Source organism: Mastigoproctus giganteus, chromosome 8 (assembly GCF_048544385.1).
Source record: "Mastigoproctus giganteus isolate SK-2022 chromosome 8, ASM4854438v1, whole genome shotgun sequence".
Classification (NCBI taxonomy): Eukaryota; Metazoa; Arthropoda; class Arachnida; order Uropygi; family Thelyphonidae; genus Mastigoproctus; species Mastigoproctus giganteus.
This window is the reverse complement of record NC_143582.1, coordinates 8,874,828-8,895,252: the sequence shown is the minus strand read 5'-3', so window position 1 is coordinate 8,895,252 and position 20,425 is coordinate 8,874,828.

The window sequence follows — 20,425 nt, the reverse complement described above, 5'->3', positions numbered from 1 at the left end:
CTACCTAATATTTCGTAGGTCCGCCTTTAGCCTTCAGTACAGCAGCTATCCGACGTGGCATTGATTCAACAAGATGTCGGGAGCGTTCGGGAGGTAAGGGCAACCAAACTTTGTGTAATGCAGTCAGCAATGGAGGTGATTGGTGTATTCACACGCCTGATATCCCTTTCCATAGTGTCCTACAAGTGCTCTATGGGATTGATATCTGGGGAAGTTCGGAAGCCAATCAATAAGCTGGAAGTCAGAACTGTGTTACTCAAACCATTCCTGCACAACAAGTGCCCGATGTCTCAGGGCATGGCCATCTTGGAAGACACCATCGCCATTCGGGAAAAAGTGTAACATAGCGGGCTGTACACAATCAGCGCAGTTGACGATAGCAGAAACCACAGATACGTTGTTCCACATCACTACCTGACAATTCCACAACAGGAATTGACGAAATACCTCTTTTTAGTCTAAAAATTGCTTCTTATTTCATCAGCAAAGAGTTCACTCAAATCTACAACAAAGTACTAATATATGCACAGGTGCTTCAAGCTGGTTGTCATACAGAGTCGTGGCAGTTCCGATGAGGCCTCATGCGAAAACACCGTCTGACTTCAGGCCAATATCAATTGCTTCTCCCTTTCTACAATGTCTCGGGAAGAATACTTCACGCCTGGAATGACAACGAAGATCTTCACACCATTTTTCTGGACATGAAATCTGCTTTCGACTCAGTCCAAATAACACCCCTTCTTGCCTTACTTGAGAGATTCTACGGGATATCCGGAAATATGCTCGAGATCCTCAATAATTTGCTATCTAGGACAATGCTTCACTTCAAAGGCGATGGCATTACAGTCACTAAAAGCTTCGAAGTAGGGATCCCACAAGGTGGTTCTCTCTCAGCCTTGCTATTTGCAGCAATATTTGTTCCACTAATGGATAAAATTAAAGCGTTCCTATCGTATGCTGATGATATTGTTTGCTCCTTGCCATGCAAACGCGTGTCGGTGATTCACATGAAAGACAAACCGCCTCTGAATCTTTAAACAGCTACCTAAATACATTCTGTACGTATGCCAAATTTTTTGGCCTGTCAGTCAATCCAGAGAAGTCAAACTATCTCATCTTTACGGCAAGTCGGATGACTTCTGCTGATACTGCATCTTCTCTACGTCCGGAATTGACAGGAAATGTTCTGACTCCCACAGACAGTGTCAAATTCCTAGGAGTAATCCATGACGCCAACCTCACCCATAAAAAACAAATCCAAGCTCAGTATTGCAAAGCCCTGAGGGCGTTTTGGGGAATGAAAATTGATCTGTGCAAAACGTACAATAAGCAAATAATCAAGATGTACCTCGCAACATACTTCTGTAGTGTGCTCTCCTATGCCGTGGAAGTTTGGTTGGCGGCACCACCCACCAACCGCAGGAAACTACGGGACCTCGAATTCTGATAGTTCTAGGTGCTGAAGTGGGAAAACTTGTGGTCGTACCAGATCTACACGACATCTAAATCTGCACACTGTTCTAACGTATACAAGCCCACAGTCCACAGAGCCCGTGTGCTAAAAATAAAGGCATTCCTTCATCTGCGCTCAGCTAAGCAGGATCGCATCAACATCTGGAACATGGTTGGTTGGCGTTTGCCAGGCAGACATCCCCGCAGTACCAACTCTTTGTTGTAAAGGCTCCAGAGGTTACAGAATTTCAAGAGACACTTCCCAAATATGACTCTGGATACTCTCAACTCGCTCAACATCGACATCTACCTGTGGACTATAGATAAGGCATATCGAGATGGCATCTTGTCCTATATTGCTGTTTGTAAAGGATATTTATATGAGGGCAGGTCTTAGTTAGCCGAATCTTCGGTTCAAAACTTATTTTGAATACAAGAACGTTTGATATAATTGGAATAAGGGAAACACGGTACCATCCAGAGAACACGAACGGGATAAAAATTATCACGTGTCATATCATTCTTTGAAATTGTACGATGTGCGTTAATTGTTAACTGCGCAACAATGAAGTGTGGTCAAATAACACATCTGGTAACAATGTGAACTAAAACTCCTGCAAATTAGAAAACACGCATTGTGGCGTCACAATTGGAAGGATCCTATATAACTTCGTGGCATTCACAGATGAATTGAGATGACGGTAGATTTACAAATGATTTGCAACATAGGTTGTTGGGTATTGTGAACTTCGGATGAATCTCAAGGAGCGACACTCATTGACAAGTAATTTTATGATATATTAGATGCGTTTATTGCATTGTCATTTGGAACGGAGGATTCGGAATTCATCGTGCTGTTTGGAAAAGATCCTTCATTGAAGAATTCTAGAAATGATTTTCGCAAACGTTTTTTGCCAATCTACACGATTCCAGATACTTAAGCTTTTATCCACAGCAAAGGTTAGTATTACTTAGTGACATCTGAGATGCTGCACACTAGGCGGCACTATTATCAACAACAGAAGGCATCACCAATTTCCCAAATGTGCGGCTGACTATGGCTGCACCACCACCCGGAATAATGCTACATGCAGTTTCCGTGGTTGGGAAATTCTTCACGTTGGCGATAGAATCTTTTAGAATGCAGAATATCAACGAAGCTGTCATGGAAATTAAACTTGAGGTAGGTGGATAATATGATCACCATCCTGTGGATGGAATTTGTCCTGTAGGCCGAAAGGCTGGATCTTTTCCCATCTCTCATGTGGAGCTTAGCAAAAGCGAACGTTTTTCTGACAATCTACACGATTCCAGATAGTTAAGCTTTTATCCACAGCAAAGGTTAGTATTACTTAGTGACATCCGAGATGCTGCACACTAGGCGGCACTATTATCAACAACAGAAGGCATCACCAATTTCTCAAATGTGGGGCTGACTACGGCTGCACCACCACCCGGAATAATGCTACATGCAGTTTCCGTGGTTGGGAAATTCTTCACGTTGGCGATAGAATCTTTTAGAATGCAGAATATCAACGAAGCTGTCATGGAAATTAAATTTGAAGTAGGTGGATAATATGATTACCATCCTGTGGATGGAATTTGTCCTGTAGGCCGAAAGGCTGGATCTTTTACCATCTATCATGTGGAGCTTAGCAAAAGCGAACCTTTTTTCTGGCAATCTACACGATTCCAGATAGTTAAGCTTTTATCCACAGCAAAGTTTAGTATTACTTAGTGACATCTGAGATGCTGCACACTAGGCGGCACTATTATCAACAACAGAAGGCATCACCAATTTCTCAAACGTGGGGCTGACAAAAGCCGTTTATGGCTGGCACCACCACCACCCGGAATAATGCTACATGCAGTTTTCGTGGTTGGGAAATTCTTCACGTTGGTGATAGAATCTTTTAGAATGCAGAATATCAACGAAGCTGTCATGGAAATTAAACTTGAGGTAGGTGGATAATATGATCACCATCCTGTGGATGGAATTTGTCCTGTAGGCCGAAAGGCTGGATCTTTTCCCATCTCTCATGTGGAGCTTAGCAAAAGCGAACGTTTTTCTGACAATCTACACGATTCCAGATAGTTAAGCTTTTATCCACAGCAAAGGTTAGTATTACTTAGTGACATCCGAGATGCTGCACACTAGGCGGCACTATTATCAACAACAGAAGGCATCACCAATTTCTCAAATGTGGGGCTGACTATGGCTGCACCACCACCCGGAATAATGCTACATGCAGTTTTCGTGGTTGGGAAATTCTTCACGTTGGTGATAGAATCTTTTAGAATGCAGAATATCAACGAAGCTGTCATGGAAATTAAACTTGAGGTAGGTGGATACTATGATTACCATGGAATTTGTCCTGTAGGCCGAAAGGCTGGATCTTTTCCAATCTATCATGTGGAGCTAAGCAAGAGCGAAAGTTTTTCTGATAATCTACACGATTCTAGATAGTTAAGCTTTTATCCACAGCAAAGTTTAGTATTACTTAGTGACATCTGAGATGCTGCACACTAGGCGGCACTATTATCAACAACAGAAGGCATCACCAATTTCTCAAACGTGGGGCTGACAAAAGCCGTTTATGGCTGGCACCACCACCACCCGGAATAATGCTACATGCAGTTTTCGTGGTTGGGAAATTCTTCACGTTGGTGATAGAATCTTTTAGAATGCAGAATATCAACGAAGCTGTCATGGAAATTAAACTTGAGGTAGGTGGATAATATGATTACCATCCTGTGGATGGAATTTGTCCTGTAGGCCGAAAGGCTGGATCTTTTCCCATCTATCATGTGGAGCTTAGCAAGAGCGAAAGTTTTTCTGACAATCTACACGATTCCAGATATTTAAGCTTTTATCCACAGCAAAGGTTAATATTACTTAGTGACATCTGAGATGCTGCACACTAGGCGGCACATTTATCAACAACAGAAGGCATCACCAATTTCTCAAACGTGGGGCTGACAAAAGCTGTGTATGGCTGGCACCACCACCGGAATAATGCTACATGCAGTTTCCGTGGTTGGGAAATTCTTCACGTTGGTGATAGAATCTTTTAGAATGCAGAATATCAAGGAAGCTGTCATGGAAATTAAATTTGAAGTAGGTGGATAATATGATTACCATCCTGTGGATGGAATTTGTCCTGTAGGCCGAAAGGCTGGATCTTTTCCCATCTATCATGTGGAGCTTAGCAAAATCGAACCTTTTTCTGGCAATCTACACGATTCCAGATAGTTAAGCTTTTATCCACAGCAAAGTTTAGTATTACTTAGTGACATCTGAGATGCTGCACACTAGGCGGCACTATTATCAACAACAGAAGGCATCACCAATTTCTCAAACGTGGCGCTGACAAAAGCCGTTTATGGCTGGCACCACCACCCGGAATAATGCTACATGCAGTTTCCGTGGTTGGGAAATTCTTCACGTTGGCGATAGAATCTTTTAGAATGCAGAATATCAAGGAAGCTGTCATGGAAATTAAACTTGAGGTAGGTGGATACTATGATTACCATCCTGTGGATGGAATTTGTCCTGTAGGCCGAAAGGCTGGATCTTTTCCCATCTATCATGTGGAGCTTAGCAAGAGCGAAAGTTTTTCTGACAATCTACACGATTCAAGATATTTAAGCTTTTATCCACAGCAAAGGTTAGTATTACTTAGTGACATCTGAGATGTTGCACACTAGGCGGCACTATTATCAACAACAGAAGGCATCACCAATTTCTCAAATGTGGGGCTGACAAAAGCCGTTTATGGCTGGCAGCTACATGCAGTTTCCGTGGTTGGGAAATTCTTCACTTTGGCGATAGAATCTTTTAGAATGCAGAATATCAAGGAAGCTGTCATGGAAATTAAACTTGAGGTAGGTGGATAATATGATTACAATCCTGTGGATGGAATTTGTCCTGTAGGCCGAAAGGCTGGATCTTTTCCCATCTATCATGTCGAGCTTAGCAAGAGCGAAAGTTTTTCTGACAATCTACACGATTCCAGATAGTTAAGCTTTTATCCACAGCAAAGGTTAGTATTACTTAGTGACATCTGAGATGCTGCACACTAGGCGGCACTATTTTCAATAACAGAAGGCATCACCAATATCTCAAACGTGGGGCTGACAAAAGCTGTATATGGCTGGCACCACCACCTGGAATAATGCTACATGCAGTTTCCGTGGTTGGGAAATTCTTCACGTTGGTGATAGAATCTTTTTGAATGCAGAATATCAACGAAGCTGTCATGGAAATTAAACTTGAGGTAGGTGGATAATATGATTACCATCCTGTGGATGGAATTTGTCCTGTAGGCCGAAAGGCTGGATCTTTTCCCATCTATCATGTGTAGCTTAGCAAGAGCGAAAGTTTTTCTGACAATCTACACGATTCGAGATAGTTAAGCTTTTATCCACAGCAAAGGTTAGTATTACTTAGTGACATCTGAGATGCTGCACACTAGGCCGCACTATTATCAACAACAGAAGGCATCACCAATTTCTCAAATGTGGGGCTGACAAAAGCCGTTTATGGCTGGCACCACCACCCGGAATAATGCTACATGCAGTTTCCGTGGGTGGGAAATTCTTCACGTTGGTGATAGAATCTTTTAGAATGCAGAATATCCAGGAAGCTGTCATGGAAATTAAACTTGGGGTAGGTGGATAATATGATTACCATCCTGTGGATGGAATTTTTCCTGTAGGCCGAAAGGGCTGGATCTTTTCGCCTCTATCAATTGGAGGAACATTGTCGACGAGGTAACTTTGCTTTGTTGTGTTTATCTTCAAAACAGGTTATAGGGAAATGTGATTTCCGACTTTTTCGATGGACATAGTCCAAAAATGACATTTTGGACTGTGTCCATACAATTTGTGGTGCTGATTGAATTGGCATCAGAAATAGGATGGCCACTTTCCTTTAAATACGTACGCAACGAATTAAGGTTGTCGCAAATGAAACCTTTCCATATGTCATTGTTCAAGTGAAATCCATTATTAATTTAAGGATACCATCTGAAATGCTGAAAACAGGAAGTTATCTTCAATGGCAGAAATTTCTATTGATCTCCCAACGTGTTCTGTCGGTTTAAGTCCGAGTAGCGTTCTAGACAGTTATCAAGGAATGAATGATCTTGTTCTTTCAGTTCTGATAATCCCAAGTCAGTTTAACGATCTTGACACTTATCGAGGAGTGATTGATCTTGTTCCTTTCGTTCACATATTCCGTTGTCAGAGTTGCACTTTAGACAGTTGTCGGTGGCTGTTGGACTCAATAGGGTTTTCTCTCATTGGGAGGTGTCCTTTTGGAGTATAGGGGCTCACGAAATTGTGTTCTTAATGTAAATTTATGGAGTAGATGAAGTTTGACCTTTGGAAGGAGTTTCTGCAGTTAACAGGGTTGGGTGGGTTGCGGTGCTTCTTTGCAGAAGTGATAATAGTATGGTATGTGGGTGGGAGGTTTCAACGATTATTTTGTTTCCTTTGTAATCATGGTGCATTGTAGCGCAACTCTGACAAATGTGTTTTTGATTCTGCTTGGAGTTTACCAATATTTTATATTTGCATAATGTATTGCAACACTGTCGTATTTTTTTAATTATTAATGAAAAAAATGCTACTATGGCTATTTCTTGCACCCTTTATTTAAAAATAAAATATGAATACTGTAGATATTTAACCAGCACACAGCAGAAATTGCTGTCGATGTGAGGCCTGTATTCAGGTAGAAGTTGGACATTTTGAACAATTTCTATAAAGTGACAGACCTTCAAAACTCGGGAACCAAGCATTTCCGGAACTATGTTGATATAAAATATTTTTATTGTGTACATATGAGGAACTCATTCCTGAAGTTATGCCGTGTGTTTTTGAGACACCCGGTATAGTTTGGTTTAGGACAGTGAATGTAACCCCTGAGATGGAAAGAAGTTGGAGTTATGAGAAGCACAGCATTCTTTGACAATGTTTACATGCTCTGAGAGAACTCCTCTTTGGCAGGCACAAGTAGGACAGAGTGGAAGAATTGAAACGATAGATTATTGCACGCTACACTATGGCAAAAAATCTGACCTTCAGTTTTGTTATCATACCGGGGACTGTCAATTTATATGGGAGTTTAAAGTGAAGACATCATAAGAGAAACTCCATTTCTGTGTATCGTGCTGTAAAGCTCATATTTCGCAACCTTCACGATAGGAATCTGGCTACCAGTTTTCCGTTAGCCTGTCATATTGTAAACGTGAGGTCATGGTCTGATGTTTGTAGGTTGGCTCACGGTAATTTCAGGCTGCTTAAAATTTGATCCTAATAAATCGATTAATAGATCTTGCTTTTAAAATGGTAAACTTTCCTTTGTTCTTAATGTTTAAACCCAAATATTAAGTTAAATCCGAAAGGGAAGGTAGCAGTTATATTTTATAATCCAGAGATTTGAATCACCTTTTTTAACTCTTTCAATGGCTTTGATGAATGATAAGTGTGTCCTTTGTAAATGTACTTTCCGGTTTCACACGAATTCTCTTGTATAATTATTCGAGGAGCGTCTAATGAAATGTTTCCCAACTGTTTCTTCTGAGTGTATTTAGAAATATAGCTTCTCAGAATAAACAATTTCTGACGCTACACAATCACATTTCACAATTTTAAGAACATTTCTCAAGTGAATAATTTTTTCTGTTACTTCACTACTGAAAAGTTTTCTAACTTACAGTTAAAGTTCACACTTAGCTTTATTGTTTACTAAAATCTGACAACGCGAAACACTTTCCAATCTCCAGCAAGAATCTCAGTGAAGAGAATTACCAGCGAAATTAGCCACGTGGTGTTCGTCAGTAGGAATTTAAAAGGATTCGGTCTGACATCGCATCAATTGTCACATCTCTGCGGGTTTAGTAGGTACTCTAAGTGAATTGGTAGTTGAGATCTCCATTGCTTTCTTTGTTTCACTCTGAGTGATAAAATTGATAGATGAATCTCGCCATCACGAAGAGAGTACTGATGAAATTTCAGCAACGGTTCCTATTAACAGAAACAAAGAGGAATTTATCTTCTAAGCATTATTTTTAATAAAAACTCAATGACCATACTATGTCTTTGTACGCATGCCCCCGACTGTATTACATGGAATAGCTTGAATATTAACCGCTCCTTTACATCAAAGAATATCATCAACTCAAAATTTCTTGGTTGCCGTTTCCATAAACGAGAAGGAATGTTTAGAGAATATTTGGCGCTCTCGAAAGAAAAATCTCGTAAACTTCATAGATGACTCTCCAAGATGAGAGTGTTAGGAAAACGAAAACAAATATTTCTGTTTCTTATTACGAGGAATCCCAACAAAAGAGCTTCACATGTAGTCAATATCTTCTTCGTAATGTGCTATAAACTCAATCTGCGCCTCAGATGTCAGGACGTTTGCTACATTCTTTCCGAAAAAGAATTGCTTCTACTCCTAGAAGTTTCAATAAGGGTCGACACTCTTTTCTGAATGGCCAAAATTACTGTTTCTGCTGAAATGTTGCGTTCGTTATCCAGTCAATGAGTTCACTAAGTTTCTGCTTCTTACTGACATCGACTCACTTTGCCTGAGAGAGAGAGAGCACTTCAATATGTGGAATTACATTTATTTAGATATGCATTGGTACGTAGAATGTTTATCAGCTTCGTATGCGCTGGTCGTCAGATGGCACCAATCTATTTTTTGTGTCTTATTCACTGTTTTATTTCTCAAGAAGTACAGCACTGACGCAATTGATATTTTATGAGACTTCGAGTGAAATGCAAAGTATTCAAACAGAATATTTCAAAAACAAATGAAGTTTGTTGCCAGTGTTCTTTGAACATTGATGCTTTCCAGAATATACTTTCTGAATAATGGATACATGGATATATTCATGGTTATGAACGCTGGCATGAGCCTGGATATAAGAAGGTCCATAGAGTAGCCATCGAATAATATACAGGCTTTACTGATTGCTCTGTGACATCATGGGAGATCTCCATCACTTATTTTTGGCACATCGATAACCATACTCCACGCTGATATTCTTTTGCTTTGAATTGATGCCACAAGCACAGAACGTATATACACTTCTTTGGCAAAATATTATGAAAATTATTACCCATTATTTGTACCCAGAAATTGTCAAGAAATTTGAGACCTGTCAGGTCATGAGCTACCATTTTTTTTTACTACTTGGAAGCGCTAGTACAGTGGGGATAATAAACATACTGTATAGAATGGGTTTCCAAATTCACTCTATTAATTTCTGAACTATTTTTCGTGCTATACATTTATCTTTTTTTGTACATCTAAACAGTCATCAGGATATCTGGCTTCTAATTTTACTTTATTCTGCTCAAAAAACGTTTCATCTTATAAGAAACCTGCTATCATCTCTAAGAAATCCTCTCACACAAGACACGATGAAGAATGCTTAGTGCGCGTGGAATTTAATCTCGATATTTTCTTCCTATTTATTCTTAATGTTCAGAGTTTTAAGAAACTATTTTAACCTTAAACATTTCGCATTTAGATTATTGCCGTTCATTTATCATTTTCGTTTACTTTACAAGCATTTCCAGGTATGTGTGTAAAGTCATTCTAGAAAGATTTATCATGAAAGGAGTAAATGTATCTTAGAAAACCGCTAACGACCATTTTCAGCATATCCCATTCTTGGGGGAATAAATTTTGGCATTTGATTACTAAGTTAAAGATGCCCAGTGCGGACATTTAATTCAGAATTCCCTATTTCACAAATATAATGACGAAAAACTTTTCCCATTACTGCATTTGTTTAAAGAATAAAAGGAAAATTATTCAACTGCACATTTCGGTGATTTATTAAAATTATCCTGGAAATTAAACACATTGCTCTAACGCCATAAAGAAAAATACCCTATTTCTATTTCGCGTAATTAATAATAATTGGATTGCTAATCTTGATTCCAAATTGTATATGAAAGATATTTAGAAATTTTGTAAGCTGGATAAAGGAGGACATCCCGCAAATGTATTCATTATATTATGTGGCCAAAAAAGAAAAAAAGAGCGCTTATATATAACATAAAATACAGAATATTTTATTATTTAAATAAATATTTATACTTTTATAAAAATAAGATATTGCGAAAAGTCTCGTGATATATAAAAAAATCGATAAAAATATCAGAACAGTATACAGAAAGAAAACTTTTCTTCATATCCCATTTTAAAATTGTTTTAAATTTCGTGACATCCTCTGAATTTCCATTAATTTATCCAACGGGTAGATCGCGTGCCAAGAACTAGCACGTTTTAAAATGAATGATAGTTGGCTCCACTGTAACTTGAAATGTGCTACGTGATAATGTCACCTTGCGACAAGACGTAAACTCTCCTGCGAGGGTTTCTTGGAGTGAATGCGATGCGATCTCTACGTGCAATGGATTGCACGTGCCGTGTGATGTCCATCTTTCTTTCTTTCTGAGTTATTTATCGAACGTAGTAAAGAACAGCGCGAATAGCGAGGACCGGTATAGGTTGTACGAACCTACAGCACGGAAAGAACGAACGCCAGAACTGATTCGGACAACTCTGTGATAAAATCGTGTTACTGAAGGTTTTGTTTTATACATTGCATTGCGCACTTTAAACTGCAGTTTGCGTTTCTCAGACAGCTCCAAACATTTCTACTCTTAATCCTGGGAGGTGGGGGGGAAGAGTCTACTAATCTCAGCGAGGTTACAGAAGCACACAAAGAGAAAGCCATTTTGTTATCCCATAATCTCCTCTATGGAGAAGAAGTGCCGAAAATGGAGAGTTAATGTAGTTTCCTTGCTATTATAGTATACAAAAAAATGGATTAAAGGATTAAAAAACGTCTTGTAAGTTAGTTAATATGAAAACATTAAAACTATGCTAGTAATAATAATATAGAAAGAAAAAAAAAAAAAACACTTACGTTCCAAGAACATTTGCAAACTCTTTTCTTCAGAGTGACTCTGACAATAAGAATATGCAACTGAATTACATTAATAAATAGAAAAGAAAAAAAAAACTCTTTAATATATGATTTAAACTTAGAGATAGGTTGTTTATAGAATCGCATAGTCCATTGCCAATCAAAATAGTGATGTGTGTATATTGTATATAGCCTGCAAGGTATGTGTTATAATAATGGCTGTTTAGTTTCTATTGTTAGCAGGAAAATGTTCTCAAAGAGGATGTTAGCTAACCTCTAACCAAACATCCGTTAAATTTATAACGGTTGTAGACATGCGTAACTGTAATTGGATCTATATCCACCGGAAATGATGAGTTTCGAGAAATTAGCCAGGAAATGAAAGTAATCTTCCATTTCCTGAGGCTTGGTTTCCTGTAGCAACGAAGCACCTTCATTTAGACAATACAGACATTTATTGTCAGATTTAAATTAATATCAAAGTGATTAAAAGAAACTTTTTCCACATTAGAAAAATAAGAGACAAACATTTTAAACAGCCCTTAGCGTTTTCCACCGTCTGTTGTTCAAGTTGATTTAATCTTGGTTAGCGTGTGGACTTGAAAACACGAATATTTTGTTGGTGGAACTTTAATACCCTCATTACGTCAACAAATCAGTTGGAGAACAGATTGCGTGAGAGCACGGCTGACATTCGATTGATGAACGAAGGCTGCCTTTAACAAATTTCTAAACAAGAAAATGAAATTATCCGCGTGGGTGAAATCGCCCAGGGTCTCTAAGCTAGTTAGGGATGCAAGAAGAATGATTTGTCTTCCTTTCTTTTGCTTGAACATTAAGCCAAACTTTTAAAAGTTCTTAAAAAGTGATTGGACCAAAATGTTCAATGTTTTTAAAGCGTTTTTCTTCTGAAGACAATCGTAAGAAATTTAGTCCTTCATAAAACACTCATCTTCCACCTAATAGAATCTGGTACATAACGAATCTTTAAGAGCAACAATTTTTCTTTTATTAATTTTCACACTTAAAATACCACTTTCAGGAACTTTGATCCAGTGAATGATTTACAGAAGGCCTTAACAGTCTTAGAACGCAATAACCTAGCAAGAGATACTGCTAAGAACACTTCTTGAACACTTACTACTTTGGTCTAAGACATATCAGATTATTAGACCGTAAACTGCCTTTTATGGAGACTGCTTCGTTTTATCACCTGCCATAAGAGTAGTCGTTTATGAAGAATGATTTACAATGTTGTCCTTTTTGTCCATCACTAATAAGAAGTTTCCCTTGTTAATATTGGCTGTATAATGACTGCATTGAATTACTATTTATAAGGTACTTTAATGAAATTTTAATTATATTTCGCCATCAACAATTACAGGCAACAAGTACTTCTAATTCTTAAAACCCGATTCTTCCCTCTTAAAATTAAACTAAAATTCCCCTTAAACTGCGTTCTGCAATCCAGGTCCTGAATATGGCAAAGACAATGGCTTCTCCTTTATAATTACAGTTTAAAAAAGGAATAGAGATTTCAATATTAGCCATTTCAAGACAAATATCCTATTTCCAAAATCTTGAAGGGTAGCAGATCCTGCAGGAAATAAGTTCAGTGAAATATTATCTTCTTATCCCAAAGAAGATCGTATTTATTTTTCACTTCGGACCACTCAAACAGGAAATGAGCTCCGTGTTTATTTTGAAAAAGCAAATCCAGAAACAGTTTAAAAGTGATAGCTGCTTCTCGTGCTAATATTACCTTTGGAGTAATTTATAAAACCCAGAAACTATCTCCGATAAAAATACTGCAGGTTCACGTTATACATCGCCTAGTCACTTTATTAGGAACATGAGCTAATAGCCTGCTGAAAAACTCCGTTGGCCAGAATAAAGATGGCATGAAATCAAAAAGGAACTGACTGGTTGTTCCATTTCCTGTAGTAATGTGTACAGAAGATCTAGTTCATTCCTTAATAGAAATGGGCTGATCAAGGCAAGTGCCGGAAATGTTCCTTAAACACCTCTTGTACCATTTGGAGCAATGAATGGTCGAAGCATCTTCAAACTATTCCTCCGTACTCGATTTGCAAAGATATGCATATGACACAAATCTCTGTGGGTCTGAATAAAGTGGTAAGGCAGCGTAAAATATGTTAAAATTCTTGGTTATTGATTCTATGAGAAGTTAAAGATTACAGTACCATTTGGTGTATCCGAACTTGTCCGATTCATTTAAATTACGCTAAAAGGTAAATATTGTCCATCTCATAGGCTGTCAGTATGGTGGAACTTAGAGGATGCCAATTAGTTTCCTTCAAGTTTTTGTTAAGAAAATAATGAATTGTTGGTTGTTGTTGAGTTTTAGAAGCATCGGCGACTAAGGCCATCTTGCTCTGTGCGTGTGTGTGTATTGTCTGTAAAGTGTGTGTGTTCTGAGGTCGATTTTCTGTTTGCTGGACGAAACATCCGAGTTTCCGGGAGAAAAACCATGCAACCCTCACCTGAGATCGACTAACTCGGCCACTTTTCGAAAAAGACTCATAAAAGTTCCTCCGGTCATCAACGGAATTCGAGCTCAGGCCTTTTCCACTCGGTATGGGGTGGACAGCAATCCTAGCAACTGTGCTACCCAAAAGGCCGAAAATAATGGTACCAAAAACTTAGTAGGCTAATCTATATTTTGAGTACGAAAATATTTCGAGTTTACTCTGGCGTATGCCCTTTGCTCTGTCGCCTGTGGGATTTGAATTATAATCTGCTAATTCTATCTACACAGCTCGTTAATAATATCGATGCTATGCATAACCTATCGACAATTTAGACGCTGTTATTAGTTCCGAAGTGTTATCGCCGCAGTTTGTGCAAATCCCTTGTCTAAACTGGATCGTCCGCTTCCCAATACACTGTATGTTGACACAGGAAGCAACTGCATTTCTGTTCTAGGATTACCAACTAATTAGTCTAGCAGTTGTTATCAAAATTAGAAATTTACCTACAGCTTCTCTTTGGCAAAGCTGGCGTTTCCTAAAATGAAATCCAGCCACCCTGAGCGATATACGTAATTGATACGTATATGACCTGTCATGTATATGACTGTTCATATACGTAACGGTCATAGAACAGTCATACGTATATGACTGTTCTATGACCTGTCAGAGTGGTAATCTAAACTGAAAGGTTGATCAACTGAAATCAGTATTAAGAATATTCCTAATAAAGTAGCAATCAGTGTATTGGCTAAATACCATACTAAGTTGAATGCACCGGTTCCAGTCCGATCCCAGAAGTTAAGAGCGATTACTATTTAGGTTGACTATCTGGGACAGTGATTGTAGTTTGCTTTTTGAATATTTCTTTCAGGTGATACTGCTGATGAACTGAACAGGTACTTCACATGAGAACTTACTGACGAAATATCCTTCATGCTGAAGAGAGGCTGTTCGAGTGAGGTTCAATCACGTTAAATTAGTGATTTCGAAATTTACAGTTCAGTGTTTATTTGAAAATTTTGAAGCATTAAGGCAAGTAAGCTTCCGAAGATTTTTATGTTTATTTTTATGAAAACCTCGAACGGTATTGGAACCTATGGTACTTGGTACAGTGCATGGATTGAAGGCTGAAAGGAGTTATTTGTAAGGTACTTGGGGAATTATAGAAGCCAATTCAGAAGAACAATACCAACGAAAGTATCTACAGAAAAGCATGAAACCAAAACAACGTTTATCTGAGAGAGTGGAGAGACATAGAGATGGGTCACTAATTAACCTAACTACCCTCTTTTTGATGGAGTCGAGGGAGGCAATTGTCGCAGCGCCTCAGATCTGGGAACAGTGTTCCAATGCAGCTCTGATTTCAGATTTGTACACAATGAGTAGCTTTTTAGAAGAAAGATTGCGCCGAAGGCAAAACAGAAATACGTTTCTCGATGAATAGGAAGCAATACTTGTAGTGTGCTCTTGCCAAGAGTGATAGAGATTAGATGACGCATATCTCTATTAGAAATCCCTGAGAGAGATATGTGGCCTTGTCTAGAAATCTGAATATCAACGAAGATAATCATAGGAGAAGAATAATCCTTTTTGCAATAGATAAGACAGGAATCAGTTAGAGTTCTAGGTTAGTTATATTTAAGGAATTACCTTTAAGGAAATAGCAGTGGATATTTGAGAACTTGAAGCTGTTTGGGCTGGGCAAAATTTTTCAAACTGGAAGGTGGAATGAAATGTACTATCATGAGCAACACTGCTGATAGGATTTCCATTCAATGGAAAATAGGTCATTAATATACAAGAAATAAAGGATGCGAGTAAGAATTGAACCTTGGGGAACACCAACATTAGTGGAGAAGTTAGAAGACAGAGAGCCATTTATCATCACCCGCAGGGAGCGGTCAGAGAGAAAACTGGATATCTAATTACAAAAAAAAAAAAAAAGAAAGAAAAACAGTTGGCAAACCTTAAGATGGAAATTTATTTAGAAGACCTTTATGCCAAACACGATCAAAAGCCTTTAAAATGTCAAGAGCAACTGCATGAGTCTCACCAGACTTTTTCATTGAATTTGTCTTTAGATGGGCAACATAAACCAGAATATCGCCAGTGGATATTTGACACTGACAGAATCCATACTGGCGATAGTTGACCAGATGGAAGGTTTCTAGATAGTTTAAGAGTTGGCGGTTAATTGAGTTCTCAATTACTTTACGAAGAGTAGAAGTAATTGCAATGGGACGATAATTAGATGGGAGAGATTTGTCACCCTTTTAAGGAACTGGCTGGATATGAACAAATTTCCAAACAGGAGGGAAAACACCTTGGGAATCAGAAAGTGAAGAAATGTGACCCAGAACAAGGGTAAGTCTGGAAGCACAGGCTTTACGAAAAAGTGGAAAAATACCATCAGGACCCGGAGCTTTGTTAGTATCAAGGTTGTTTAACATCCTTTTGACATCGTTTAGGAAGAAGACCACAGGTGGCAATGAATGGAGTGTACTGGGAATGATGGGAGGTTGTTTACCAAGATCATCAATACACGAGTTTGAAGAAAAATGTAATGCTAGCAGGTCAGCATTATATTTAGATAAAGCGACAATAGAACCATTGCAATTCAACCAACTGCTTGAATTTTAAACTTTTTCACTGAATAACGTCATAGGTGGGTAGCATAAGCCAGAATATCACCAGTGGATCGACACTGACGGAATCCATACTGGTGATCACTGATCAGATGAAAGGTCAGGGATAGTTTAGGAGTTGGCGGTTAATGGAATACTACATTACTTTAAAATTAGTAGAACTGAGTGCAGTGGAATGATAATTAGATGGAAATGATTTGTTTCCCATTTTAGGAATTTCCACTTAGGCCTTAGCCACTGAAATCTCAGGAAATGTGGTGGCAGGGCCTGCTAAAGTAAAAATTTCAAACTACTGGGTACCTGATCTGCTCCACTAGGGAAGTGGGGCAACGTTGGACCCCAGCAGAAGTCTAGCAGCTAAACGACCAGATGAAAAACGACACACAACATTACACATAATCTATACATTTTTAAATATCTGACCTTCCCAGCGAACTGGTACACTACCAAGGAAAGCAACGCGGAGATGGGGGAAACTCCTCGTGCCTTTAGACACTAAATACACTTTGCACATCAGGAACTAGCTGTATATGAGCAAATCCAATTAAAAGCGAAACACTAGTGCCATAAAACTAAAAGGACTAAGCCCAGCACAGGTATTGAGAATAAGTGAAGAGAGACCATCAGAACCTGGATCTTCATTGGTATCAAGACTGTTCAAAATTAAAGGAATATTTTGCGCCATTCAGAAAGGAAGAAATATATATCAATAAATAAAATCCTTTAAAAGAAAAAAAATCTGTAGTTTAAAAATGCATAATAATCAGGAAGTCCTTTCTAATTACAAAATATAAGAGAGTGAAAATTTATTTCCATGTTCTTTTTTTATTTGCAGCTAAATTCAGTTATCCTTTGTTATCAATGCCCCTCCCCTGCACGATACTTATTGGTAGCGCAATAAACGAAGGGAGAATTTGTGATCACATAAAAGACCATCATTACACGTTTGTGTACAACTGGGGAGTAATTTTCAATACTGGGTTTCCTTCGCACGCATTCAATTGGAAACGTTCAGGTACATAATGCTCTGATGCCTACAGGAGAAGAGATTAATTTTATTATCAAGAGCCAAAGTTAATTTTATTACCATTATTATCAGGAATTAAACATTCTAATTTGGAGATCACTCGACTGGGGATAAAATCCTGACTAGAAGAAAATTTCCTTCATTAACTTTATCAGTTGATTTTATATTCTGAAACTTTATGCGTTCGACTAAATCGACTCGTTATTGGTAGAGAATATAAATCAATTTTATTTAGCGATAAGAAGCCATTTAAGAATTGAAAGATACTTGTTTATGTGTGCAATATAAACCAAAGCGCCATAAAAGTACACACAATCCTGATAACGCAAAAAAAAAAAAAGATAAATCGTATTTTTAAGAATTTTAGTCGCACGGCAAGTGATGAAGAGACATGAATCAGTTATTGTAATCTAAAAACATCTCACAAAACGATTCACAGTTTCAGAACATACCTTAAGGCCACTTTGCAAATACCACGCGACATCAGCACTTGCAGATATGTGAGATAAAGGAGAGCCTAGCTGTGTCGGCGTATTCGTGAACATATGCTCACCTGCCACCTACCTGCAGTGAGCAGAAATTTGAGTGGTTGTACGGTGGCGCTGCCATTCCACAGATAATATGATCAATTTGTTTTTGATTCTTTGTAAACTGCTGCGCAAAGAGCTTGTAGAAGAGTTTCTGTCCGAACTAAACTAGGGTTTATAAAGATATCTGCAAGTTTTATGATACTAATTTTTTTTTTGATAAAACTTCAAAAGAGGAAGGATTCCTGTGTACAATAAGTTCTTGCGAAAACTCGGTGAAAATAAGGAACTCGTTGAGTACCAACTCAGAAATGCAATTTAAGAAGAAATATGCCAGTATCACCGATTATCCCGACCACCAGTTTATTCACCACATAAATCTCTGCGTGATAAATCCAAATGTCCACTCGTAAAAATGGAACTTCAAGGCACTTTCTCATAATGCTCTCCCTTTGTAATTTAAGGAATTTGTTTAGTCTTTTCTTGTAATTTGGTAACAATCAAGGAATAAAAGAAATAAGACAAATGCAGCATTCACTCCGGATTCCTTTGAAACATGCATTCGTTCAAGTACACCTGAAAAATCACTGCAATTTCACCTTCGGTTTTCTTCTTATCCCAGAAATAAACTATTTAAAGGGAAATGTTTGGGAACAACAAAACTTAAATTAACTTACATGAAATATTCCTTTTGTTCATATCAACGCTATTTACTACAGAACTGCATCGAGTGTCTTTGTGTGCAGTGTAAAAAGGCTTTTATCTGAACTCACCGCTTTGTTCTGCACTCAGACATAATAACGAATGCAGGCTTACATTTGTTATTATGTCTTTTCCAAATTGTGTTTTCAATATTTATAAGTGCTTCAAGAGAAGATTTCTTGTTCAGGTTATCATGCTCTATTATTTAATGAAGATTTTCATGTACAGTACCTCACGAAAGTAATTGGCAACCCTCTTACACTAATTAAGTGGATACTAGCAGATGCGATACAGAAACGGTTAAAAAAAAAGCAGAATGTTCACCACCAGAATGAACCACAGATATTAATGGACAACATGGGTTACAGAACTGAATTTTAAAGAGATTTGGTTGTCGGAACCCTTGCCGTTCGTTGGTCTTTGCAATCCTTTCAAATAGTAGAAAATGTCGAAGGTGAAAACTGTAAAGCGACTAGACATCTTAGTGAGAAAGAACTTGATTGAGGTGTATTAGGCCCTGAAGCTCAGTAAAATGAACACAGCGAGGTATATTTTAACCGGTATTCATTACTCACCAAAGAAACGTATGGGTCCTCATGGAAATTACTTTAGATTGCTTCACTGTGGCCACTTTTCTGCAGCACTGCTGCGCTCTTGGCTTACTGACCAATACCACTATACACTAAAGATATTAATATAATATCTAGCTAAATACAGCATCATCACATTTCACTTAAAATTGGCGTAAAGGATTAGAGCTTTCCCTTAAATGCAACATCGCTAAAGTCTAGAATAACAAAAAGAGATTCCACGCGTTAGTCTCACATACTTAGAGGATTGACTGTAGCAAGAATTCTTTCTGCAGTCCTCCTAGGGAGAATTATTGCAGGGCGAGTTTCGGGGTGAATGAAACTAGCCAAACAGAGATAATTTATACACAAAAGAAAGAGGCAGAAAGCGTAAAGGCACGTGTTAAACCAGTCATGTAAACAACAGTGACAAAGAATAAGAAACCTACTGGAAGTGATTGAGTGCCCAGTTGGAATAAATGACGTCACACGTATGCACCATGTCCATTAAACGTAACATGGTGGAATGTTCTGCACTTGAATGGTGCCTGACAGCATTCTGTGGTTCGAACGGTTCAGGGAGAGTGCTTTGGCTCGTTTTTTTTTTTTTTTTTGCGAAAAATGAGCGTCAGAAGCTGTTTGCTGTCTTCACGGTGAACAGCGAAATAAACTACAAACAGAAGTGAAAAAAAAAAAAAAAACACTGGTGGGGTAAGAACTGTAAAAGGTGAACAGGAGAAATCGTTAGAGAAGAAAACTAAAAAAGGAAAAGGAAAGTAGAGCTACTGCTGATATTGAGTTCAAAACATTCACAGGATTAATTCAATGAGGTCTCTTACTAGATCGAATATGAAGTATGCTCAGATTCCAGCAAAAAATGGTGGCCGATTAAACAAGTTTGGTGCAATGATTTTTACTAAAGAAACCACAATAGTACCAACGAAGTTTCGATGATAAAAGAAATAGTGAAGTTAAGATGAACCACTAGAGAATGAGTGACATAATGATGTCAGAGAATCGACGGTCTGAAAAGTTAGAAACTAAAAGAGCTC